The 27,772-nt window shown below is 46.4% G+C and overlaps 1 protein-coding gene across 1 annotated transcript in view; it reads right to left on the reverse strand.

Annotated features, from left to right (window-relative positions):
- LOC130291441 (myosin-1B-like) overlaps positions 1-27,772 on the reverse strand; it is a 188,585-nt gene that overhangs the window by 74,527 nt on the left and 86,286 nt on the right. The window lies entirely within an intron of this gene.

Raw genomic sequence — 27,772 nt, forward strand, 5'->3', positions numbered from 1 at the left:
CCCTATAGTTAGCATGCCCCCTGTAGATAGATTTTTACCTGTATATAGGTCCCTCTATAGTTAGCTTGCCCCTTGAAGATAGCTTTCCCAATATATATAGGTCCCCCTATAGTTAGCTTGCCCCCTTGAGATAGCTTTTTACCTGTATATAGGTCCCCCTATAGTTAGCTTGCCCCTTTAGTTAGCTTGCCCCCTGTATATTGGTCCCCCTATAGTTAGCTTGCCCCCTGTCGATAGCTATCCCCCTGTATATAGGTCCTCCTGTGGTTAGCTTTCCTTCCTGTGGAGAAAAAACAACAAGACATACTTACCTTGGCATTTCCCACAGTCATTGGCATCTTCTTCAGCTTCTTTCAGCAGCCTCTAAGGCCACTTCTCTACCTACGAGACGTGCACAATGGTGTCATCATATGTGTACTGGGAGAAGTAACGTTTCCAACCTCTAGTGGCCACAGGCAGCATCACTAGAGGTCGTCTGCCTTTAAAGACCTCAGAGCTATGACAGGCTAGGACCCTTGTTGCAGTGATAAGCCACAGAGGTCCTGGCACGTCTTATAGCCATCTACCTCACCTGACTGCCGCTGCACACTAGCTAGGCATTACTGTGCATCCCATTTAATTTCTTACACCTCGGTCACAGACTACAAAATATGCTGTAGGTCGGGTACAACAAGGACCAAATTAGATCAGGCATTACAAACCACCCGACCAAAGGGAGTGCCATAAAACAAAAATGTTAATCATATTCTTAAAATAATACACCACAAGTGTTAAACCCACAATTAAAATGATCTCTGGAATAAAAATAGAATCTAATATGTCTGGTGCGGCATCAAAGAGTGTCAGATGCTCAATCACACACCCAAATGTTATCCAGTACCATCCCACAAAGTGTCTCATACACAAAGGTATAGGGTGAACTAAGGATACAGTGTATCACTGCCCTGTGTGTTAAGGCAAAAATAATTCATAATTCTGTCACAGACATTAACTCCCGTTTCCACGCTTTTATTTAGCATTTTCTATTCTCCAGCTATATTGCTGTGAGTTACCTGTCCTAATGCTGTGACATCTACCTATATGTTCCCATACCATTGTCTTTGTGTTTTATACACAGCTGACTGGGAACAACCAACATCTTGGTCCTGATTTACTAAGAGTGGAGTGTCGTAAACTTTATACATGCTTTAAAGTGTAGGGTTTTTTTTTTTTTTTCAGAAAATGCACGATTTTCAGAGGGGTTTTCAAAAAAGATGAGTGATTTTGGATGAAATGTAGGGAACATCTTTTCCCGAAAACCACACCCATTTTGTAGGTTGTTTTTTTCACTCTGAGTGTTTCTGATTCTGTCGTTTTTTTTCTGTCGCACATTAGGAATTTACACAGAATTTACCGGTAGGCGAACAACCCGACAAAAATAGTTGGAATGCTGTTAGTAAATGAGGGCCCTTGTGTCGCACTCTGTGATGGATTACTATCTTGAAGGAGTTGTATAATTCTTCCTATTGATACAAGTGACAGCTTTCTTGTTGGGACCATGCTTTCTATTAATAATTCAAGTCTACAGCTAGTTGAGGTCTGTGAGCACTTTCCATTTTTCCCTGGAGAACAATTTACATTTCAGATTTGTACTGGGATTTGCTCTTAGAAATGGAAATTACAAGGTGATTCCAGACTTTTCACCAAAGATTGTGTTACTGATCACGATGAGTCACTGAACAGTCCTGCAGTGAAGGAAGTGTCACCTCTATCACTCGCAAACAATTAAATCCCCTCACATATAATAACACATTTTCAAGTCATTAAGCAACAACTAAGAATTTAGAGATATGGGAGAGAAAAAAAAAGGAAAAGACAGGGGGCGCTCCCTTTGTATTTGCATATCGACTTAGTGTGACCCTCCACCACACCTAAGTGATGTACTCAACAGATCGGGTAACAAGCCTAGATCCCAAGTGTCCTGGGATTATGGCTCACAATAGGCTGATTCAAATATAGTATAGATATAATATGGCTGCCGCACTCAGACCGGGACTGGACCCTTGAAAGGGCCAGTTTTAGCAAATTGTGGATAATGGAAAAAGACACGGTCTTAGAGGTGCTGCACAAAGGAGGTCACAAAAGGAGAGACTTGAGCCAGGACAATAAGAATTTGACACAACTGACAACGCGTTTTGGCACACAGAGAGTGTCTTCCTCAGGTCCAAACATACAGTGCATTCACTGGGGTGGTAGGATGCAAGGATGCACTTGTGGGGATCCTGTGAGTTGCGGTGCTGGCGTTGGTCTAACCCTTAGGAAGGCTTCTTACACTCCTTGAGAAGGCCTTCCTGTAGGCAAAACGCGTTGGAGGTCTGTAGTGGAGCCGGGGCAAGTCCTGTCCACATGTGTTCATTGTCTTGAGGCTATTGTTTGCTATCTGCACCTTGTTTTTTGCGGTAATACTGACACTCCTTGCACTTATCTTATTATTGTACCACCCTCCACTATTTATTTCACAGCTTGCACTGTGTTCACACGCACAATATAATCAGGTATCCTACCTTGCTCCTGTGCCCTTTTGCTACTTATTGATTACCATTGTTTTATACGTACTAGCTATTCTTCTAAAGAAGCATTTTATGTATTTATTTATATACTTTAGTATATGTATGAATTTAATTTTTAATCTGTTTTATATATACTACTCATGATTGTTATGTCCTTGTAATTTGTATTTTTATAAAACTATATATTTTATATACATTTTTCATTATTTATTCTATTAGTTGGGGTACTACACTTCACACCCCCGTGGCGTCTATAGGTTCATACTGACTATAATATATGTCAGTCGATGTAAGTGATGAAATGTTCACACAGAATGTGAACACTTGAATTTATATAAATAATGGGTAAATTAACAGCTTAGTGCTTAGTCTTTCAGTCTCTATAGGTCCCACTATCAGTACTGATCCCCCCTCCTCACTGGAGTTGTGTGCCTTGAGAATAAACATTGTCATTATTAAAGAAACCAGTAGATGGCAACAAAATACCAGTACATAGAGAAGCATGGCCCCCCCAATGTAAAGCAGCCTTAAAGGGGTACTCCGGCCCTAATACATCTTATCCTCTATCCAAAGGATAGGGGATAAGATGTATGATCGCAGGGGTTCCCCCGCTGTGGACCCCCGCAATCTGTCATTCCGCACCCACCTTTGTGAGCTCTCCGCAGCGCTGGAGGCTCCGAGTGTGAAGCATGAGGACTACAGGGCCGGAGTATCGTGACGTTACGACTCCGCTCCCGTGTGACGCCCGCTCCGCCCCCTCAATGCAAGTCTATGGAAAGGGGGCGTGAGGAGGAAAGGAAGTGTGGAGGAAAGCAAATATCCCTGTAAAGATGGAGGAGAATATCCATGCTGGTATACAGAAACTGTACAAAGAATACCAAAATCTAGGTAAAGAGAAATAGAGATACACGGATAAAGCAAATGTGAAACAGCAGGTGATCCGTGTACCAGTTCTCGTCGAGTTATTTAACATTTCCCGGCAAAATGTGATGGACATGACTAGCGTATCACAAGAAGATAAATAATTTCTTAGGTCACAAAGAGAAGATTGTATGAGCTTTCGTCTCGAAAATAAGAACTATGGGGGAGATATTTCAAAACCCGTCCAAAGGAAAAGTTGCACAGTTACCCATAGCAACCAGATTGCTTCTTTCATTTTTAACAAGGCCCCTCCAAAGTGAAAGTAGTGATCTGATTGGTTGCTATGGGCAACTGGGCAACTTTTCCTCTGGACAGGTTTTGATAAATCTCCCCCTAAGTGTACAAAAGAAGACAAAAATGATTCATATAAGATTAAACATTACAAAGCTATCGCTGAAATCGATAAGACAGTTATACTGAAAGACTCATCTCCATAATCATCAGCACCTAGTGACAAAGAGGCCGAGTTTTCGCCTCCAGCAATGAAAAAATTACGTTCAAGTCCTAGATTAAAACCTCTTGATCAGACACTCATGTCTACTTGGGATCGAGAACAGCCATGTGAAGGCACTTAAAGGAAAACTGTCAGCTTGCTCCCCCCACACTAACCAGCGGTACTGACTGGTACTGAGGGGGACGCTGATCAGTTTGATGCATACCATGCCCGGATCCGCCGCGCCGTTCGCCCGTTATCTTCTTTCTTCTCGATATGCAAATTAGCTGCTAACTGGCACGGGGGGGTTACTGCCTTCATCTGGTACTGTGACATAACCACCGCCCGGCCCGCAGCACCGCCCAGCTTATGAATATTCATGTTCTCCCTCATCATCTCGTTCTCCTCCCCACTGATTTCAGGACTCCAATTGGCTGAAGTGGCTTTCGGGTGTAGACAGGAAGCCAGCACATGCGCAGTGGAGTCCTGAAATCAGTGGGGAGGAGAGGGCGATAATGAGGGAGAACATGAATATTCATAAGCCGGGCAGTGCTGCTCACAGTGCCAGATGAAGACCGTAACCCCGCCCGTGCCAGTAAGCAGTTAATTTCATATCAAGAAGAAAGAAGATAACAGGTGAACGGTGAGGCGGATCCGGGCATGGTATGCATCACTACCAGCCAGTACCGCTGGTTAGTGCGGGGGGAGCAAGCTGACAGTTTTCCTTTAAGGTGGTCAATGATACTGCAGAAAGAGGAATTGCTCTGATGAAAAAGTTTAATGAATCGTTCAGGGACAAACAACAAAAACAATGTTGGTTGAGGGTAGTCGAGCATCACAGAAAAGCCGCCACCAAGAGAACAAAAGAAGGGATTGCATCGTTGAAAGTTGATTAATATAACACATGTTAATTATTAATTAAGATCACTTATTTATCTTAGTGTCTAGTTTTAATATGATTTTAAGTTTATGATTTCTATTTTTCCCAATAAAAGTAATTAACATTGAAAAATCGTATTTGTTGCCTACTTTTACAAAACTCATCAAAGTGTGCAACCTCTAAATATTATCCAATCTTGTTGTCGAAATTTGGCACATATAGCTTTTACATCACTTGGGGTGTAAGCAAAGTGTTCAAAAATGTTACATTTAATTTTTTGCCTTACAAAATGAAACACCCTAAGGGTTATACAGGAATGAATAATCAAACTGAGGATTATCACACACAGAGAAATACTGTATACAGCAGCCGAGTAACATAACAAACTTCATGCAAAGGTATATACAGCAGACTGCATCCTGGAATGTCCTGTGCAGATAACCCCTATTATACATGTAAAATATACAAATCAGCTGTATAATGAGGACTATCATATATGTAGGGTATACAGTTCTGCTGTATACAGATGATTCCTATCACACACAGTGTATACAATGCTGCTGTATAAAGATGACCCCTATCACATACAGTGTATACAATGCTGCTGTATACAGATAACCCCTATCACACACACAGTGTATACAATGCTGCTGTATAAAGATGACCCCTATCACATACAGTGTATACAATGCTGCTGTATACAGATGACCCCTATCACACACACAGTGTATATAATGCTGCCATATACAGATGACAGAAAAACAAAACAACGTAGTGATAACAGGTGCTCAACCCCAAGTGCAATTGTGCACACATACAGTGGGGTAGAGGACCCGCACCTATGGACAGATGACCTCTATCACACACACAGTGTATACAATGCTGCTGTATACAGATGACCCCTATCACACACACAGTGTATATAATGCTGCCGTATACAGATGACCTCTATCACACACACAGTGTATACAATGCTGCTGTATGTAGATGACCTCTATCACACACACAGTGTATACAATGCTGCTGTATACAGATGACCCCTATCACACACAGTGTATACAATGCTGCTGTATAAAGATGACCCCTATCACACACACAGTGTATATAATGCTGCCGTATACAGATGACCTCTATCACACACACAGTGTATACAATGCTGCTGTATGTAGATGACCTCTATCACACACACAGTGTATATAATGCTGCCGTATACAGATGACCTCTATCACACACACAGTGTATACAATGCTGCTGTATGTAGATGACCTCTATCACACACACAGTGTATACAATGCTGCTGTATACAGATGACCTCTATCACACACACAGTGTATACAATGCTGCTGTATGTAGATGACCTCTATCACACACACAGTGTATACAATGCTGCTGTATACAGATGACCCCTATCACACACAGTGTATACAATGCTGCTGTATACAGATGATCTCTATCACACACACAGTGTATATAATGCTGCCGTATACAGATGACCTCTATCACACACACAGTGTATACAATGCTGCTGTATACAGATAACCCCTATCACACAGTGTATATAATGCTGCTGTATACAGGTGATTCCTATCACACACACAGTGTACACAATGCTGCTGTATAAAGATGACCCCTATAACACACACAGTGTATACAATGCTGTTGTATACAGATGACCCCTATTACACACACAGTGTATACAATGCTGCTGTATACAGATGACCCCTATCACACACAGTGTATACAATGCTGCTGTTTACAGATGACCTCTATCACACACAGTGTATACAATGTTGCTGTATACAGATGACCCCTATGGCACACAGTGTATACAATGCTGCTGTTTACAGATGATCTCTATCACACACTCCTTTGTCTTCTCCAAGAGCTGAGAGAAGTAGAAAGGAACACAATGGTAACAGCAAATGACCTGAAGACAGAAGGTGTTCACTATAAGAGAACCACTGAACTAGAATGACAAGCGTTAAAAAGATGCTGCTGCACAAACATTGCAAGTGTTATATATAGCAGGGATCATCCTGCTATTTGGACTCCTCCAATTTACAAGTTTTTGGGGCAGGTCACAGTTGATATATTACTCTAGGCTGCTCTTGGCTACACTGCTCTTAGATAATTTAGATGAGTTCCTGACTGGTTGGCCTTTCTTTTAATATCTCTGGCTTTTGCATTTATGTGTGGATTATACTATATGCTCTGTGCATTTGTTTCCAGTGTTCTTTAAATTAATTCTATGCTTTAGGGTACATTCACACGTATAGGATTTGCTGCATATTTTTGCTGCATATTTTCTCAAGGTGATTATGCTACCCATTGAAGTTAATGGGTCGCAAAATCTACACAAAATGTGCAGTAACAATATGCAGCGGATCCTCTACGTGTGACTGTACCCTTATTATATAGTCTACTTTTAATTCTAGTGTCTCTAGCGTGTATTCTTTATATTTATACTTGGAATTTGTATTGTATTTGTAAGTATAAAGCAATGTAAAGAGGTAAAAGGTAAGGATTGTTGGCAAAATCTATAACATGCAACTTTCCTAAAGATAGACATTTAACTGTCTCTTAATTTGGGAGATAGAATATAGTAAAATGCAAACAGTGAATTATGCAAAAATAGATATACAATTAATTGTACAAAATAATTTTATAATCATAAACAAAAATGGATATTAAACAAAACCAAATATTCCACTTTGCTTTAAAAGATCCACCAATCAAATTACCACATAATTATTACCACCAAACAACTATGATCTATATAAAAAAACTATTTAGAGATACTAAAAGGGGAAAGTACACGACAATTATCTTGTGGATACTATACGTACTTAAGAAATTAATTTTACGAAGAGCTTTAATCTTCTGTATAAATTTAGCCTGATTTAGTAGTAATCTCCAGATTCAATGAACAATTACCATCGATACTGAGATATTTAACATTATCTATTTTTCAGTTATACGAAAGAGATAATGCTGCTCTGATTCATTCTCTCCTTGACTATGGTAACTCTTTATTAGGCCTTCCCTTCCCTTCCCTTTATTAGGCCTTCCCTTCCCTTTATTAGGCCTTCCGTTCATACACTTTTGCCTGAGACCCACCTGAATGTTCCATCTGTTCTATGGACAGATGAGACAAAAATAGCTAAATAAAAACTTGGCATAAATAAGCATACAAAACAATTAAAGGACAGGATTACTGGCTCCTGTGTTTATTGTGAAACAAAAAACAAAATCAGACTATCCGGACATGAATTGGAAATCAAGCTCACCTTGCCCTTGACTTGTCCCTTCCTTATCCATGCTTACATGACTGTCATCAGCCTATGAATAGTGGGTTTGATGCTTGAAGGGCTACTCTGCCCCATACATCTTATAAATCCTTTGGATAGGTGTTAAGACATAAATGGAGGGGGCGTGATGTGACCTCCCAAACACGGAAGCCCCAAGTTTTCATGTTTAGAACGCTGGGGTGTCAGCCCGGAGATCGCGAGGGGTCCGAGCAGCAAGACTCCCTGCGATCTCCGGCGTTCTGAACACAGTGTTTCCGTGTTTGTGATGCCACGCCACGCCTCCTCCATTCATGTCTATAGGAGGGGTCGTGGCATAGATTTCCCACCATCTCCGGCATTCTGAACACGGAAGCTTGTGGCTTCCGTGTTTGTGATGCCACGCCACGCCTCCTCAATTCATGTCTATAGGAGGGGTCGTGACGGCTAGTGCACAGCTGTCACACCCCATACCATAGACATGAATGGAAGGCGCATGCAGTGGCGAACAAGGAAGCCCCAAGCTTCCGTGTTCGGAACACCGGGGTGCCGACTCAGAGATCGTAGGGGATCCCAGCAGCCGGACCCCCGCCCCCCCCCCCCCCCCCCCACATCAATGCAGTGTCAGTCGTTTGAAGGAAGTATATTTTTGGGGTTGACATGTTATTGTGCTACTGCTAGAAGCTTTGTAGGTTTGGAGGCCCTAATGAAGGATGAAGAGATAGTGAAGTGTCCGGGATGGCGCAACTTTAATGTGCATTTCGGCACGTGTAACCTTTGTTTAGGAGTGGCTTCATCCCAGACATAATGGGCTATTAATTAACAGATTTATGTATGTTTTTTTTAGCCTTTCTGTGGCGCATTTCTTTAGCACAGTGTCTTTTTGCGCCAAAATTTGGGGCATTCTCACCTCTGTCAAATTGTAAACTTGCTAGGACTTTGGCGATCCTGTGTTTGATTTTTGCAGTGGTCAGTTTTTGACGCTTGTTTGATGCAAATCACCATCAACAATATTCTGACATGGAAAATACACGTGCCAAAATTACTAAAGGACATGCGCAAAATGGTAAATTTGGTGCACGTCCATAAAAACCAAAGTAAAAAAAAAATGTGAAAAAGAAACTGACAACAGGTAAAAATGATAAATACCCCATATGTCTATTTATATGCAACATAACCCAAGCAGATCACATAAGGTTTGTAAAGAATGCCTACTTAAACTTACCGATTATAACACTCATGTTTCAGAAGACAGGAACACCGGTGGATGTGGATCCGTTGAGCCTGTGTGGCAGATGACTCAGACCGTATCAGGGAGCGGTGTCTAAGGTGCCGCTGGTTTTCACCAGAGCCCGCTGCAAAGCGGGATAGACTTGCTGCGGCAGGCGGCACCCAGGTCGCTACCCCTGGCCCGGCTCGACCACACAGGCGGCTAAGGAGATGCAAGGCACAGGAGGGATAAGGCAGCTCGTAGTCTGGATAGCAGAAGGTCAGGGCAGGTGGTACAGTAGCGTAGTCAGGACTATCTAACACCAACAACAAAAGCGTCAGCAACAAGAATGTATGAAACATTGCAAAAGTTTATTTATTGAGAATCATATAAAATATTCATCATAGCAAATAAAAAGCACAGTGTACACAGCTGGAAGAGAAGGCAAGAACATACGGCTCAAAGTAAAGGGTATTGAATGTAAAGAACACTGACAAACGTTGCATAAACAGGGGACTCAATGAAGGAATACAGACAATGCAGTATAGCTAAATAAACTGAGTACAAGTGCAACAACAATCAGAGAAAAGGACAAGTGTATATTACCACAACAGAGCCATGTAGTTACCTGCACCTACCCCAACGCACGTTTCACGCCAATGCGCTTCGTCAGGGGGCGTGGTTATGACGTAGCAGGAGTTCAGTAGGCAGGCGGCAAGGTCAAAGTAACAAAGCAGGGGATCAGATACACGGCAAGGCAATACTGAGGAACGCTTTCTCTAAGGCACAAGGCAACAAAGACCCGGCAGAGGAGGGTGGAGGAATTTATAAATGAGCCACAGGTGAATTACAGCGAACTGGCCCTTTAAATCTTATAAAAGGCGCGCCTTAGGGGATGGGGACACGCGTGCCGGAGCAGAAAGGCAGAGGCAAAGGCAGGAGAAACACCCAGAGAGTTACGGACTGGGGCTCGCATGCGGGTGTGTCCCACAATGCGAGTCCCAGCCCCGTCAGCAGCAGCAGGTAAGAGGACCTTGCGCTCACGGCCAGAGTGTCTGGCCGGAGCGCATAACGTTTCAGTACCCCCCCTTTGGTCACCCCCTCCTTTTAGAGAGGAAACTCCTGAGAAGGTCAAGGTCAAGGATATTCTCCTCAGGCTCCCAAGATCTCTCCTCAGGACCATAACAACAGCAGGCACACCGGAGGAGACTGGGAGAGGAAAAGGAGAACGGAGATGGAGTCCGTAGACAACAAAAAAGGGGGACGACCTTGTGCACTCGGAATCCTTATGATTATATGAGAATTCAGCCCAGGGGAGAAGGTCAACCCAATCATCTTGGCGAGCTGAAACAAAATGCCGAAGATAAGTCTCAAGGATTTGATTAACCCTCTCCTTGAGACTTTCTTGGACAAGTCCAGATGGTTACAAAGGGCTCGCCAGAACTTAGAGACAAACTGCACACCTTGATCCGAAAAGATATGCTAAGGAAGACCATGTAAACAAAAGACATGTAACAAGAAGTACTTCGCCAGCTGCGGGGCAGAAGGAAGACCTGGTAGAGGAATGAAATGAGCCATCTTGGAAAACCTAGATATAACAACCCAGATGAGTGTTATTATGAGATGGTGGCAAATCGGTGATGAAATCCATGGCGATATGCGACCAGTGAGTCTCTGGAATGGGTAAAGGCTGTAAGAGTCCTGCAGGTCTCTCGAGGAGTTTAGTCACGGCACATGATACACAGGACTGAACAAAATCAGAAACATCACGTTCAAGATGGGGCCACCAGTAGTGCTGGGAAATAAGAAGTAGAGTCTTGCATATTTCATGATGTCCTGCTGTCAAGGACGAATTACCCCATTTCAGGACCTTGCGTCTCAATCTGGCGGGCACAAAAGGATTTTCCCGGAGGAACTTGCTGAATCTTGGCAGGAACGACAGGAATCAAATGGTCAGGAGGAATAATATGCCTAGACGTGGAGTCCAAACCAATGACGTCAGAGGACCTGGAGAGAGCATCAGCCCTGATGTTCTTGTCTGCTGGATGGAAGTGAATGAAGAAGTTGAACCTAGAAAAGAACAGTGACCATCTTGCCTGGCGGGGGTTCAAACGCTAAGCAGGCTGAAGGGATAGAAGATTCTTATGGTTGGAGTAGACGCTGGCCGGTTGAGAAGAACCTTCCAATAAATGTCGCCATTCCTCCAAAGCTAGCTTGATAGCGAGGAGTTTACAATCTCCAATGGAGTAATTCCTCTCAGCAGGAGAGAATGTCTTGGAGAAGAACCCACAAGTTACACTCTTGCCCTTGGCGTTTTTCTGAGTGAGAATGGCACCCACTCCAATAGATGAGGCATCAATCTCCAAATCAAAGGGCCCCTACGGATCAGGTCTTGTAAGAACGGGAGCCTAGGCAAATGCAGACTTTAAACGGGAGAAGGCCTCTTCAGCCTCTTGAGGCCAAGATTTAGGATTAGATGCCTTCTTAGTGAGAGCCACAATAGGAGCAACCAAGGATGAAAAATGTGGTATAAACTGACGATAATAGTTAGCGAATCCCAGAAAGCATTGAGTAGCATGTAGGCCCGAAGGACAAGGCCAATCCAATACTGCTGACAACTTATCTGGATACATCTGCAGGCCCTGAGAGAGACAATGTAGCCAAGAAACGTAAGACTAGATTTCTCGAACAGGCATTTCTCCAGTTTGGCGTAGAGATGATTTTTCTGTAGTCGCTGAAGAACCAGACAAACATGAGAACGATGCTCCTCTAGGTTGGAAGAGAAGATCAGGATGTCATCTAGGTATACGACAACACAGGCGTAGAGAAGATCACGGAAGATATCATTGACAAACTCTTGAAAAAAGGCTGGAGCATTGCAGAGACGAAAAGGCATTACAAGATACTCAAAATGTCTGTCACGAGTATTGAAGGCCGTTTTCCATTCATCTCCCTTGCGGATAAGAATGAGGTTATACGTACCGCATAAGTCCAACTTGGAGAAGACCTTGGCACCACGTAGACAGTCAAAAAGTTCTGAAATAAGAGGTAGAGGGTAACGGTTCTTGACCTTGATTTTTTTTAAAGTCCCCTGTAGTCAATACATGGACGGAGTGAGCCATCCTTCTTCCCTACAAAGAAGAAACCTGCTCCAGCAGGAGAAGAGGAGTTATGGATAAATCCCTTTCGGAGATCCTACTGGATATACTCAGCCATGGCTTTGGTCTCAGAAACTGATAGAGGGTATATCCTTCCACAAGGAGGAGCGGTACCAGGCAGAAGATCAATAGGCAGTCGTAAGTACCTGCTGCTGTTACAAGGCCAAAAGCTGTTGCATCATGGCTGAAAGTTGAGAAAATTACTGCACCTGTCAGGCCAACTACTGCGTACCACAACGGAGGGAAGATCCGCTACTTCAGGCAGGAGTACCTTAGCAGGATCCATGGCCGGAACTTACTATAACACTCACGTTTCAGAAGACAGGAACACCAATGGATGTGGATCCGCTGGACCTGTGTGACAGATGACTCGGACCGTACCAGGGAGCGGAGTCTAAGGTGCCGCTGGTTTTCACCAGAGAACGCCGCAAAGCGGGATGGACTTGCTGCGGCAGGTGGCACCCAGGTCGCTACCCCTGGCACGGCTCGACCACACAGGTGGCTAAGGAGATGCGAGGGATAAGGAAGTGCGTAGTCTGGATAGCAGAAGGTCTGGGCAGGCAGCACAGTAGCGTAGTCAGAACGTAGCAGGAGTTCAGTAGTCAGGCGCAGAGGAGCAAGGTCAAAGTCACAAAGCAAGGGATCAGATACATGACAAGTCAATACTGAGGAACGTTTTCTATAAGGCACAAGGCAACAAAGATCCAGTAGGGGAGTGAGGAGGGTGGAGGAATTTATAAATGAGCCACAGGTGAATTACACTAATGAGCATGTGAGCCAGTACGGCCCTTTAAATCTTAAAGCTCCGGTGCGCGTGCACCCTAGGGGATGGGGACAGCGTGCGCCAGAGCAGAGAGGCAGAGGCGGAGGCAGGAGAGTGACGGACTGGGGCTCGCATGCAGGCACGTCCCGCAATGCGAGTCCCAGCCCGTCGGGAGCAGCAGGTAAGGGGACCATGCGGTCACGGCCAGCGTGTGCGGCCGGAGCGCATAACGCAACACCGATGCTGCATGGCACAACATGACGCATGAACGTAGCTCTCATCCACTGGAGCGGAAATGCCCCTGGAAAAGCATGCGCACAAACGACAGGGACAGGTACTAAAATTTCCTCATGTAAGTCTGGCTCCTCGCCAGCTTTATTAGATAGGTTGCAGGATAAGCAAAAACATAACACAGGAATCAAAATAAAAACCTAAGACATCCAGCCACTAACTATATAATACAGCATCTCTGACTGGCTTTTCCCTGCCAGTTAAAACATGCGTACAGCAACCTTTACTCAGTGTTCACACACAGCGTTTGCGCCCTCTTGCCTTTTGTTCTTAGACCCCTTGTCTGTCTCACACAGGAGAACTTACATTTCACTTGTGTTACCACAACTTGTCACAGTCCACTTTACTAGTGTGGGTCACTCACAGCACCTGGCTGTGTGTTCCTTGCAAGGACCCATTGCCTCTCCCTCACAGCCACCCTAATGTCTTCTGGGGAAAGAGCAGACTACCCTGTCTGACTTTCTTTTAAACAGACTTCCCCTTTCTGTTGCCTCATTAGTTAGATTCCAGGTAGAGGTTTTTCCAAGATCAGCTAGGGAAATACACCCTTTCCCTGCCTTATTGTCACAATATTTAAAGTGATTAATCTGGAAATACATAAATAAATAAAATAATTAAAGGGGTTATCCACTATAAGGTGACTTTAGTACATACCTGCCAGACACTAATGGACATGCTTAGGAAGGATCCATGCTTGTCTTGTGGTTTAATGGCTGTGTTGGGAGTCCGCGATAATGCTGCTTTATTTTTGTGAACTGGCTATTTCCTGTTGGAGTTCCTTCCCTCCAAATACAAGTTCCAGGATCCATTGTTTGGAAGTGTGAGGTCACTTTTCTCCCTCCCACACATAGGCCAACCCACCCATTGCCGGACACCTGAGCTCTTTTGCATGCTGTGCTGTGATTGAAACAACAATTCCCTGCAGCCCTGTGGAGAATGATGTACAGACCAAGTGGCACCACCCTTTGGTTGACGGTGGATGAAGGAGATCTATGTCTATCTAGTTTGTGAGCATGGTGAAAGTATACACAGGCTGAATCCATCGAACAGACGGTTTAAAAGAAAGAAGGAGGAATATTAGACTAACTTCTGTTGGCACATGAGACACCATCTGATCAACAGGTACAAATTCCCACCCCAGTCAATCTGCCTGTCTGTGGAATAATTTGTAAAATTGGTGAGCAGAGAATTTGAGAAAATCCCTGACTATGTTTACAATAATAACCTAATAATCTAGAGAACAGCACCAGACCCTTATAGGTGTATTCTGGGATTTTTGGTTCTTTGAATGTTAGACAGGGGCAGAAGAGTTAGTCTAGTTACTAATGTACTTCACTTAGTTGTGTTCGGTGGTTGGTATAGAATTTCTTTGTCTTTCTTTTCCCCAGAAGTTCATTTTCTGCAGCCTACAAAATAAGTGTTGTCGCTAAACTTTCCCAGCTTGTTGTGCAGTCCAAGACAATACATCACAAATCATGTGTTGAAAGGGGGCATGTTTGCTTTATCTGTTGCGTGTAGCCAGCCCCTCTGAGGACATTACCAGTGCACATGTGTATGCATTCATCATCACACATCAACAGGTGATTTCAGACAAGTCATGTGATCAAAGGGTGTGTTACTGTGCTGCAACGGGTAGAGCGACCAATGTGTGGAGGGATACAAGTCACCTCATACCTTGAAACAAAGGATCCTGGGGATTGCAGTCTGAGGGAGATCACGGAAAACAGAAGCAGACAGTTCCTAAAAAGAAGCCAACAGCGTTATGGGGGACACGGCCATTTACCACCAACACAAGCACAGATCCTTGGTAAGCATGTCCATTACTGTATGATACTTACTAAGGTCGCCTTATGTTGGATAACCCCTTTAAGAAAATTCGTAAAATATCAGCTGTTATTTACAAACCCCTCGAAACGCGTTGTTCTGCACCAAATAAAGCCTTCAAAATTCTATTTTGGCTCTGTGTCCATCCTCTGGCGTTTCCCTATGCAGCCACAGGTCGGACTTTCATTGGACATCTGGTTAGCCCTGCCAGGCAACCCGGATTCCGCATCTGTTAACCTGTTCCTGACCGCTTGCTAAGTGGGACTGACGGCCGGCTGCCTCCCGACATACTTGAATCCAAAGCGCGTACCAGTGTTGTGCCTGCCCGCACAACACTTAAAGGTGAGCTTTATTCTACCTTTCCTAAATATCACCTTTCACCTACGATCTTCACTATTGGAGCGCCGTCTCTGTGTTTTTCTCTCTCTCTGCTCTCCATGAAGTCAAATTACACAGGTGAATAGGGACAAAATACCATGACAATAATAAAGAGTTGAACGCATGGCTGCCTATAGCAGAGACAAAACTAAATAACTGGAATGGGAGAACCAAGATTTTTCTATTTATCAGACTTAACAAAAGAAAGTGAAACATTGAAGATAAGCCTGGAAGAACCGACAGGGGAAAGAAAGGAGAAGAAGAAAAGAAGACAGGAAAGACCAAAGGATCATGGTAAAAGAAATAGGGAAGAACATAATTGTATCAATATCCACAATAATTACTATTGGGTGATAAAGACAAGTACTTAATACAGGGTTGCCATCGGGAAACATATTTCTCCGAGGTACATTTCAGGTCGGCCAGAAGTTTGAAATTGAATTCCTGTATTCTAAGGGATACAGACACTTTATGACACAATATGAAAGCTCTGTTCTACTAATGGCTGCTGAAGTTGCAAGTTAACTCCTGTGTAGTTGGATAGGGGATAAGATGTCTAGGGGCGGAGTACCCCTTTAATGAAAGATACTGTCCAATGAGAGGATCACAGCCAGGGCACAGAGGTGAGCCGGAGTGGTGAAACCTGAGATTCCATATTATCACACAACCTAGAGAGAGCACAGTGGAACTAGTCTATTAATCAAGTAGCAACCGATGCTAAATAATAACAAAAGGGATCCGCAACTGCCAGCCCTCCCACCATTTTAGGTCTATAAAGGGTCTCACAAGCAACTCTATGATAAGCATTGGTCCAAACGTATCACATAAAAAGCTTTGTGAGCGAATGAAAATAGAGAGGGGAAGAAAAATGAGGAGGGTCTAGAAGCGATACAGAGGGCGGTGCAACAAATCCGCCCAATCCACAAAAAATCTTTATAGTTCCATTTACTTAAACCTCCTTGAAATTGGTCTAACAGCAGTCCAAATTTACAATCATTAGACTAGGCATGATGGATGATAGAGAAGGTCTTCAAAGTATTATCACAAGTTTTTCTTGCAGGAACAAAACTGACTTAATCTGGATCAGGGAGTCCAAGAGACAACTGCAAAGCCAGAATCTTAGCATACAACTTGGCATCAAAGATGACAAAGATTAGTATCCTTCTCTTCCTTCGGAATTACCAGAATGAAAGACGGACGAGAGACTGTAAAGCTCAGAATAATAATCCTGTAAAGAGGCCAAGATACAAGAAGTGAGATGTTTCAGCTGACCAGCGGGATTCTTAATCAAGTGGACAAATAAAGCCACAGGGTTATCACAGAGAGCTTGAGCCAACTATCTTCCAGCCTTATTGCCCCACTAATAATGGGAACTAGCACAGATTTGGTGGTTTTCTTATAGCATCTGCACCTCTTTACGGAGCCTTAAGGAGCTCATGCAAAATATCATCAATGTGGGAAAATTTGTGAAGAGCCTTAAGACAATGTAAATGAGTAAGCAAAGAGGGCAATTTATAAGCTGTCTCTCTCTTACATCTAGCCCCATGTTATATCAATATCTCATGGAGGACACATTAAAGCACCTCCCATTGAACAAAGGGGGACGTAGAGTCAGGTCTATGCACCTGGGCGAAAGTTAAAAAGGCTTCCTTCAAGTCAGCCACATATAGTGTGTCAGAAAGTAGCAGTTCATTAAGTCTCCACACCAACTTATTTGGAGAATTATCCTGGTAACTGTAGTTCACAATCACCTGCACATTCATTGCACCATTTCTCAATGTCGCTCCCCATTCCGATCCAATAGAATCTTCGCCTGACAGTATCTTCGGTCTTGTGGACTCCAAAGTGTCCCGACTGATCATGATATTCATTGAGGACCATCGCCGCATCTCCTCAGGGAACCAGAATCTGATGAAGTCGATCGATCACCAGAGACCGGATCCAAAGAATTTCGGTAAAACAGTCCCTTGTGCACAAACAGTCGCTTCCTCTGTCGCCACACATGTTTCAGCTCATAGTCACACTGAGCCTGGCGTAGATGGGTTGGTACCTTTTTCGCCAGAAGGTAGTCCAACAGATACCCCATGACTCGACTTTCATCTTGAAGAGTCTTCCAGGTGTATAGGTCTTCTTTAACCTTTTCGGACCTGGGTTCACCGTCCATCTAGGTGGTTATAACATTCTGAACCGTTGGCAAAATGGGGGCATCTCCACGTCTTCGACAGGGGGTTCTTCATCGGGGGTCGTCCTAGACAGTACGTCGGCATTGAAATTCAACTTGCCGCTTCTGTACTTGATGGTGAAACTGTAATTGGCTAATCTTAAAGCCCAACACTGTTTGATGGCACCCAACTTGGCAGTGTTTAGGTGGGCCAATGGATTATTATCCAAGTAGACAGTAAATGGCGTGGCAGCCAAATAGTCTTTGAACTTTTCGGTCAAGGCCCATACCAGGGCGAGAAGTTCCAACATGAATGAGCTGTAATTTGCATTGTTCTTCTCTGCCCCTTGCAGGTTACGACTGGCATAAGCAATCACTCTCTCTTGCCCCTCTTGAACTTGGGACAGGACAGCTCCCAGCCTTCAAAACTGGTATCAGTATATAGCCGAAACGGCTGACTGTAGTCTGGATATGCCAAGATGGGGGGTTCTGTCAGCAGACGTTTAAAAGCTTGGAATGCTGTCTCTTGCTCTTCAGCCCATTCAATAGGTAGCCTTCCATTGTAGTTCTCCCTTGCCGTACCCCGTAAGAGTGCTGTGAGGGGTTCTGGAATCTGGGCAAAGTGGGGAATGAAGCGACGATAGTAGCCGGCAAATCCCAGGAAACTCCTGACATCTTTCACCATGCACGCGGTAGGCCAGTTCTTTACAACTTCCACCTTTCCAGGATTGGGCTGGACCCCCTCGGATTTATCTTCAGCCCATGCTTGATCAGGATTTGGAAGACGTCTGACAGATGACTGAGGTGTTCCTGGTAGGACTTGGAATACACAATGACATCGTCCAGGTACAATAGGACACTTTGAAAATTCAGATGCCCCAGGCACCTTTCCATAAAATGCTGGAAAGTAGCAGGGGTGTTGCACAGCCCAAACTGCATACTTTTAAACTCGAACAGTCCCATAAGCGTCACAAAGGCGGTCTTCTCCCAATCCTCCACGGCCATGGGCACTTTCCAATATCCACTGGTTGAGTCTAGGGTGGAGACGTAAGCAGCCGACCCGAGGGCGGTGAGTGACTCCTCGATCCATGGCAATCGATAAGCGTCCTTGTGTGTGACATTGTTCAATTTCCTGTGATCGACACGGAAGAGGATGGTTCCATCCTTTTTCTTGACTAGGACAAGTGGCGCCGCCCAGGGGCTCTGACACTCTTGGATCATGTCGGTTGACAGGTGGGCTGTCACCTGTGAGCATACGGTGCTGGATCATTGAAGTCTTCCGAAGTCTGTGGGGTGATTGCTGAAAGCCTCATGGTACCTCGTGGCAACATTAATGATTCCACTAACTTGTTCCCTTGGGGTAGTGATGTCTCCAACCTGGAGTTGTGCCCACCAGGGCTCTGGAGGGCTCACAATGGATCCTTCGGCCACTTGAGTTGCACGCTGTCGGGTCACCAGACGATCTGTCACAATGTCTTTTGACTCTAGGAGGTACGGCTGGACTACAGGAGTGTATTTGGGCAAGACAGTAGCAGAATCAGACAGGCTTCTCGCAGCTCGAACAAGAGGATGATCTTCCAATTGCATAGGTTCCAGCAGGGCTTGATAGTCCCTATTATTGACTCTGGGATGTGCATGACACCAGATGACGGTCTCCGTGTTGGGTTCTAAGGTCACGACCTGATGTCTTGAACTCGTACTCTGCAGATTTCACTTTGCTTGTTGGCAAACTTCCGCTCCGCCATTAGGACTTTCAAGTGGTGCTGTGCAGCCCGCTGGCCTGGAGGGGACAGATGGGGAAGAGAGTCATGCAAGGCATCTAATATTTCAGTTAAACAATTCTTCATAATGTTCATCCCTAAGATAAACTCAGCAGACCCCTTATCTGTCACATTAGTTACAATCACTCCCTGCCCGCTAAGTACATGCTCTCCCAACTGAATGGTTGGCTCCCAGTATCCATGAGTATTCATGTCTGGGGACTGGTTGCCCATCACCCACAACTACTCTGAAGTTAACATCCTCAGGCTCACAAAATAAACTAGCATCCCAATACTGATAGAAAACACTGTTAGGTATAGTTGTCACGATGCCAGCTGGCAGGTAGTGGATCCTCTGTGCCAGAGAGGGATTGGCGTGGACCGTGCTAGTGGATCGGTTCTAAGTCACTACTGGTTTTCACCAGAGCCCGCCGCAAAGCGGGATGGTCTTGCTGCGGCGGTAGTGACCAGGTCGTATCCACTAGCAACGGCTCAACCTCTCTGACTGCTGAAGATAGGCGCGGTACAAGGGAGTAGACAGAAGCAAGGTCGGACGTAGCAGAAGGTCGGGGCAGGCAGCAAGGATCGTAGTCGGGGGCAACGGCAGGAGGTCTGGAACACAGGCTAGGAACACACAAGGAAACGCTTTCACTGGCACAATGGCAACAAGATCCGGCGAGGGAGTGAAGGGGAAGTGAGGTATAAATAGGGAGTGCACAGGTGAACACACTAATTGGAACCACTGCGCCAATCAGCGGCGCAGTGGCCCTTTAAATCGCAGAGACCCGGCGCGCGCGCGCCCTAGGGAGCGGGGCCGCGCGCGCCGGGACAGGACAGACGGAGAGCGAGTCAGGTACGGGAGCCGGGATGCGCATCGCGAGCGGGCGCTACCCGCATCGCGAATCGCATCCCGGCTGGAGACGGTATCGCAGCGCACCGGGTCAGTGGAGCTGCCCGGAGCGCTGCGGTAGCGAGAGAGAAGCGAGCGCTCCGGGGAGGAGCGGGGACCCGGAGCGCTCGGCGTAACAGTACCCCCCCCCCCTTGGGTCTCCCCCTCTTCTTAGAGCCTGAGAACCTGAGGAGCAGACTTTTGTCTAGGATGTTGTCCTCAGGTTCCCAGGATCTCTCTTCAGGTCCACAGCCCTCCCAATCCACCAAAAAGAACCTTTTTCCTCTGACCGTCTTGGAGGCCAGTATCTCTTTCACTGAGAAGACGTCAGAAGAACCGGAGACAGGAGTGGGAGAAACTAATTTGGGAGAGAAACGGTTGATGATGAGTGGTTTAAGAAGAGAGACATGAAAGGCATTAGGAATACGGAGAGAAGGAGGAAGAAGAAGTTTGTAAGAGACGGGATTAATTTGGCACAAGACTTTGAAAGGACCAAGATAGCGTGGACCCAGTTTGTAACTGGGGACACGAAAGCGGACATATTTAGCGGAGAGCCATACCTTGTCTCCGGGAGCAAAAATGGGGGGAGCTCTTCTTTTCTTATCGGCAAACTTTTTCATGCGAGATGAAGCCTGTAAAAGAGAATCTTGGGTCTCTTTCCATATGGTGGAAAGATCACGAGTCACTTCATCTACAGCGGGCAAACCAGAGGGCAAGGGAGTAGGGAGGGGGGGAAGAGGGTGACGGCCGTACACCACGAAAAATGGGGATTTGGAGGAAGATTCAGAGACTCTAAAGTTATACGAGAATTCGGCCCATGGTAGAAGATCTGCCCAATCATCCTGGCGGGAGGAAACAAAATGTTGTAAATAATCACCCAAGACCTGGTTAATTCTTTCTTCTTGTCCATTGGATTGAGGATGATATGCAGAAGAAAAGTTTAATTTAATCTTGAGTTGTTTACAGAGAGCCCTCCAGAATTTTGACACGAATTGGACGCCTCTATCCGAGACTATCTGTGTGGGCAACCCGTGAAGACGAAAAATGTGTACAAAAAATTGTTTAGCCAACTGAGGCGCTGAAGGAAGACCAGGAAGAGGGATGAAATGTGCCATCTTGGGAGAATCGATCAACGACCACCCAAACAACAGTGTTGCCACGGGATGGGGGTAGGTCTGTAATAAAATCCATACCAATCAGAGACCAAGGCTGTTCAGGGACGGGCAGAGGATGAAGAAAACCAGCGGGCTTCTGGCGAGGAGTCTTATCCCGGGCACAGACAGTGCAGGCTCGCACAAAGTCCACGACATCCGTCTCCAGAGTCGGCCACCAATAGAAGCGAGAGATGAGTTGCACAGATTTCTTGATGCCTGCATGACCTGCGAGATGGGAGGAGTGACCCCATTTGAGGATTCCGAGGCGTTGGCGTGGAGAGACGAAGGTCTTTCCTGGAGGAGTTTGCCTGATGGAGGCTGGAGAAGTGGAAATCAGGCAGTCAGGAGGAATGATGTGTTGCGGAGAGAGTTCAACTTCCGAGGCATCCGAGGAACGAGAGAGAGCATCGGCCCTAATGTTCTTATCGGCAGGCCGAAAGTGAATTTCAAAATTAAATCGGGCAAAGAACAGAGACCACCTGGCCTGGCGAGGATTCAGCCATTGGGCAGACTGGAGATAGGAGAGGTTCTTGTGATCGGTGTAAATAATAACTGGAAATCTTGATCCCTCCAGCAGATGCCTCCATTCCTCAAGTGCTAATTTAATGGCTAGAAGCTCTCGATCCCCGATGGAGTAGTTCCTCTCCGCCGGAGAGAAGGTCCTAGAAAAAAAACCACAAGTAACAGCATGCCCAGAAGAATTTTTTTGTAGAAGGACCGCTCCAGCTCCTACAGAGGAGGCATCAACCTCCAATAGGAAGGGTTTAGATGGGTCAGGTCTGGAGAGCACGGGAGCCGAAGAAAAGGCAGACTTGAGCCGTTTAAAGGCGTCTTCCGCTTGAGGAGGCCAAGACTTGGGATTGGCATTTTTTTTGGTTAAAGCCACGATAGGGGCCACAACGGTAGAAAAATGTGGAATAAATTGCCTGTAATAATTGGCGAACCCCAAAAAAGTTGGATAGCACGGAGTCCGGAGGGGCGTGGCCAATCTAAGACGGCAGAGAGTTTGTCTGGATCCATTTGTAGTCCCTGGCCAGAGACCAAGTATCCTAGGAAAGGAAGAGATTGGCATTCAAACAGACATTTCTCTATCTTGGCATAAAGTTGATTGTCACGAAGTCTCTGAAGAACCATACGGACATGCTGGCGGTGTTCTTCTAGATTGGCAGAAAAAATCAGGATATCGTCCAGATATACAACAACACAGGAGTATAAGAGATCACGAAAAATTTCATTAACAAAGTCTTGGAAGACGGCAGGGGCGTTGCACAGGCCAAAGGGCATGACCAGATACTCAAAGTGTCCATCTCTAGTGTTAAATGCCGTTTTCCATTCATCCCCCTCTCTGATGCGGATGAGATTATAAGCACCTCTTAAGTCCAGTTTGGTAAAGATGTGGGCACCTTGGAGGCGATCAAAGAGTTCAGAGATGAGGGGTAGGGGGTAGCGGTTCTTTACCGTGATTTTATTAAGACCGCGGTAGTCAATGCAAGGACGTAGAGAGCCATCTTTTTTGGACACAAAGAAAAATCCGGCTCCGGCAGGAGAGGAGGATTTACGGATAAAGCCTTTTTTTAAATTTTCCTGGATGTACTCCGACATAGCAAGAGTCTCTGGGGCGGACAGAGGATAGATTCTGCCCCGGGGTGGAGTAGTGCCCGGGAGGAGGTCAATAGGACAATCATAAGGCCTGTGAGGAGGTAGAGTCTCAGCTTGTTTTTTGCAAAAAACATCCGCAAAGTCCATATAGGCCTTAGGGAGACCGGTTACAGGGGGAACCACAGAGTCACGGCAAGGGGTACTGGGAACCGGTTTTAGGCAGTCCTTGAAACAAGAGGGCCCCCAGCTCTTGATCTCCCCAGTGGACCAATCCAGGGTTGGGGAATGGAGTTGAAGCCAGGGTAGTCCAAGGAGGATTTCGGAAGTGCAATTGGGGAGGACCAAAAATTCAATCTTCTCGTGATGAGGTCCGATGCACATTAGAAGGGGCTCCGTGCGAAAACGTATGGTACAGTCCAATCTTTCATTGTTTACACAATTGATGTAGAGGGGTCTGGCGAGACTGGTCACCGGGATGTTGAACCTGTTGACGAGAGAGGCCAAAACAAAATTTCCTGCAGATCCGGAATCCAAGAAGGCCATAGTAGAGAAGGAGAAGGCAGAGGCAGATATCCGCACAGGCACAGTAAGACGTGGAGAAGCAGAGTAGACATCAAGGACTGTCTCACCTTTGTGCGGAGTCAGCGTACGTCTTTCCAGGCGGGGAGGACGGATAGGACAATCCTTCAGGAAGTGTTCGGTACTGGCACAGTACAGGCAGAGATTCTCCATGCGGCGTCGTGTCCTCTCTTGAGGTGTCAGGCGAGACCGGTCGACCTGCATAGCCTCCACGGCGGGAGGCACAGGAACGGATTGCAGGGGACCAGAGGAGAGAGGAGCCGGGGAGAAAAAACGCCTTGTGCGAACAAAGTCCATATCCTGGCGGAGCTCCTGACGCCTTTCGGAAAAACGCATGTCAATGCGAGTGGCAAGATGGATGAGTTCATGTAGGTTAGCAGGGATTTCTCGTGCGGCCAGAACATCTTTAATGTTGCTGGATAGGCCTTTTTTAAAGGTCGCGCAGAGGGCCTCATTATTCCAGGATAATTCTGAAGCAAGAGTACGGAATTGTACGGCGTACTCGCCAACGGAAGAATTACCCTGGACCAGGTTCAACAGGGCAGTCTCAGCAGAAGAGGCTCGGGCAGGTTCCTCAAAGACACTTCGAATTTCCGAGAAGAAGGAGTGTATAGAGGCAGTGACGGGGTCATTGCGGTCCCAGAGCGGTGTGGCCCATGACAGAGCTTTTCCAGACAGAAGGCTGACTACGAAAGCCACCTTAGACCTTTCAGTAGGGAACTGGTCCGACATCATCTCCAAGTGCAGGGAACATTGGGAAAGAAAGCCACGGCAGAATTTAGAGTCCCCATCAAATTTATCCGGCAAGGATAGTCGTAGACCAGAAGCGGCCACTCGCTGCGGAGGAGGTGCAGGAGCTGGCGGAGGAGATGATTGCTGAAGCTGTGGTAGTAGCTGCTGTAGCATCACGGTCAGTTGAGACAGCTGTTGGCCTTGTTGCGCTATCTGTTGTGACTGCTGGGCGACCACCGTGGTGAGGTCGGCGACAACTGGCAGAGGAACTTCAGCGGGATCCATGGCCGGATCTACTGTCACGATGCCGGCTGGCAGGTAGTGGATCCTCTGTGCCAGAGAGGGATTGGCGTGGACCGTGCTAGTGGATCGGTTCTAAGTCACTACTGGTTTTCACCAGAGCCCGCCGCAAAGCGGGATGGTCTTGCTGCGGCGGTAGTGACCAGGTCGTATCCACTAGCAACGGCTCAACCTCTCTGACTGCTGAAGATAGGCGCGGTACAAGGGAGTAGACAGAAGCAAGGTCGGACGTAGCAGAAGGTCGGGGCAGGCAGCAAGGATCGTAGTCGGGGGCAACGGCAGGAGGTCTGGAACACAGGCTAGGAACACACAAGGAAACGCTTTCACTGGCACAATGGCAACAAGATCCGGCGAGGGAGTGAAGGGGAAGTGAGGTATAAATAGGGAGTGCACAGGTGAGCACACTAATTGGAACCACTGCGCCAATCAGCGGCGCAGTGGCCCTTTAAATCGCAGAGACCCGGCGCGCGCGCGCCCTAGGGAGCGGGGCCGCGCGCGCCGGGACAGGACAGACGGAGAGCGAGTCAGGTACGGGAGCCGGGATGCGCATCGCGAGCGGGCGCTACCCGCATCGCGAATCGCATCCCGGCTGGAGACGGTATCGCAGCGCACCGGGTCAGTGGAGCTGCCCGGAGCGCTGCGGTAGCGAGAGAGAAGCGAGCGCTCCGGGGAGGAGCGGGGACCCGGAGCGCTCGGCGTAACAATAGTAGACACTTGCGACCCTGTATCTATCAACTCCTCCAACGGTACACTTTCTACAACAATTTTTACATAGGGACAGGAGGCGACATAAAGTGAGAGTCCTGACTTAGGTCGTTCGTGGATTGGACCTGATGACTGTTTTTCTGAGGGCCAGTCCGCGACCTCAGAGGAAATTTGTTTAAATCCCAGCACTACATTTTCTAATGTCCTGACTTGTTACAGTAAGTGCAAAAGGGTCTTTGAGTCCCCGAGGGTCTATTGGACGGAGGATTGCGGTAATTGAAATGGCAGGGAGCAGGGGCGGTTCACGGTCAGGTGGAGCGGTCCGGGTGGCAAGCTCCTTCACAGTCTTAATCAGTTGTTCAATGTCCTGCCTAACACTCTGGAGATCTGAGGCTGCGGTGACTGACAAACTAGATGACTGTGATGGTGGTGTATAGGTCTGGCTCCCACCCCTATTGGCTCTTGAATGGGTGTAAAGGATGTACAAATTTCCTCTAACTCGGTCCACTCTGAATCAATCACTTGGATAGCCAGTCTTTTGAAAGCGAGGTTAGCCAGTCTTTTGAAAGGACATACTGGGGTTTTGGACCGCTAACATTCTCAGCTGGGCTTTGTCCCACTTATTATAAGCCTCATCAATAAATCTGTCCATTAACACCATGTTGCCCTGCTCGGAAGTTATACCATCTAATTTTTGGACAGTCTCTAGGGCATTCTGTAGGGCTACGGCATATGCTCTCAAGGTCTCCCCTGGCTTTTGTCGCCTTTCATACAGCCGAAGACGTATCTCTGATGGAGAATGTGACTCAAATGCCTGGTACAGTCCTTCAAAGATCTGCTCTACGGTCACCTTCTCAGAGGCTGGCCAGGTGAGGACTTCTACTAACGCTGGTGCCTGTAGTTGTCCTGTGAGCAATTGAACCTGTTGATTAGGAGGGAAAGAGTAAAAGACAAACAAACTCTGGATCCTCTCTTTGAAATTCCTCAAGGTGAAGGGGTCTCCATTGTAGGTAGGGAGGACAGGGTTCCCCATGAATACAGGTGCAGATGCTGGAACACTAGGACTGTTGATGCTGACTGCAGGTAGAGCTGGCAAGATCCTGGCTGCTGGGGCAGGTGATGACCTCGCTGCTGGAGATAAAGGGGCGCTGTCGCCTGGTTGATCTGGAGAGCTGGGTTCTGACATCTTGTTGAGTTTTGAGTGCGCTGTCGCTTTAAGAAGAATAAGGTGCTTTCCACTTTAAGATGATTGCTGAAGTGCTGCAGCGGCTTGGACTTGGCTAATGAGAGTACTGTAATAGACGCTCCACCTGCAGGCACTCTGTGGTAAATAGTCTTGCGACAAGACTTGCAGATACTAATGGGTTAATGTTAACAGGCACTGACACCGGAGACTTAATACTGACAATGGTTGGTGTTTGCAGAGTCTGCGCTGCAGCGGGTGCTTGCCGAATAGTGGCAGAGCAGGACAAAGCAGCTGGAACCTCCAATATGGCTGCGCCAAGGGAACTTCCTGTTTTGGTCCGGTCGGCAAAATCTTCCCCTGTGCAACACAGGGTGGCTTTTTGGTTCCTCCTCGCTTGATTGAAGAGGCGTCACTGCTTGGGACTTACTGGGTGGAGCTGCGACTGCTCGCGCATGCGGGATATATTGGACCAACTTAACTCCTTCAGGTACTATCTCTGTACAGTTCACAGTAGCAGATAACAGTCTTTTCTTCACCTCCCCCTCTATTTTACAAATGCCACGAGTAAAACACTTTCCTCTGACAAAGTTCCGAACACTTTCTGGCGCAAACTTCATTCGCATCGGCATGCAATTTTTGCAGACAACACTGGACACAATTCAGACTAGGGGGGAGGAATTGTGGCATAAGGCACACACCCGTATCCTGTTCGTAGGATGCCAAAAGTTGTTGTAACGGGATGTGATGAGGGCAGATGTTGTTACCCTAGGGGCAGATGGCATTAACCCCTTGTATTAGTGACGCCAGGGCGTGGTTTATCCTCGATATCACCCGAAGGTATACGGCTAGATCATGGGCTAGGCAGGGCTTATATGGGGGAGAATAGCAGGGAGCCAATAGGTCACTTTTGGGGTCACTTGGTCACTGATACTTCCTGGGAAACAATCACATGACATATCACATGGTACAATTCTTAAAGCAACAAGACATTTTATAATACATTACAATGCAGAACA

Source organism: Hyla sarda, chromosome 9 (genome assembly GCF_029499605.1).
Source record: "Hyla sarda isolate aHylSar1 chromosome 9, aHylSar1.hap1, whole genome shotgun sequence".
Taxonomy (NCBI): domain Eukaryota; kingdom Metazoa; phylum Chordata; class Amphibia; order Anura; family Hylidae; genus Hyla; species Hyla sarda.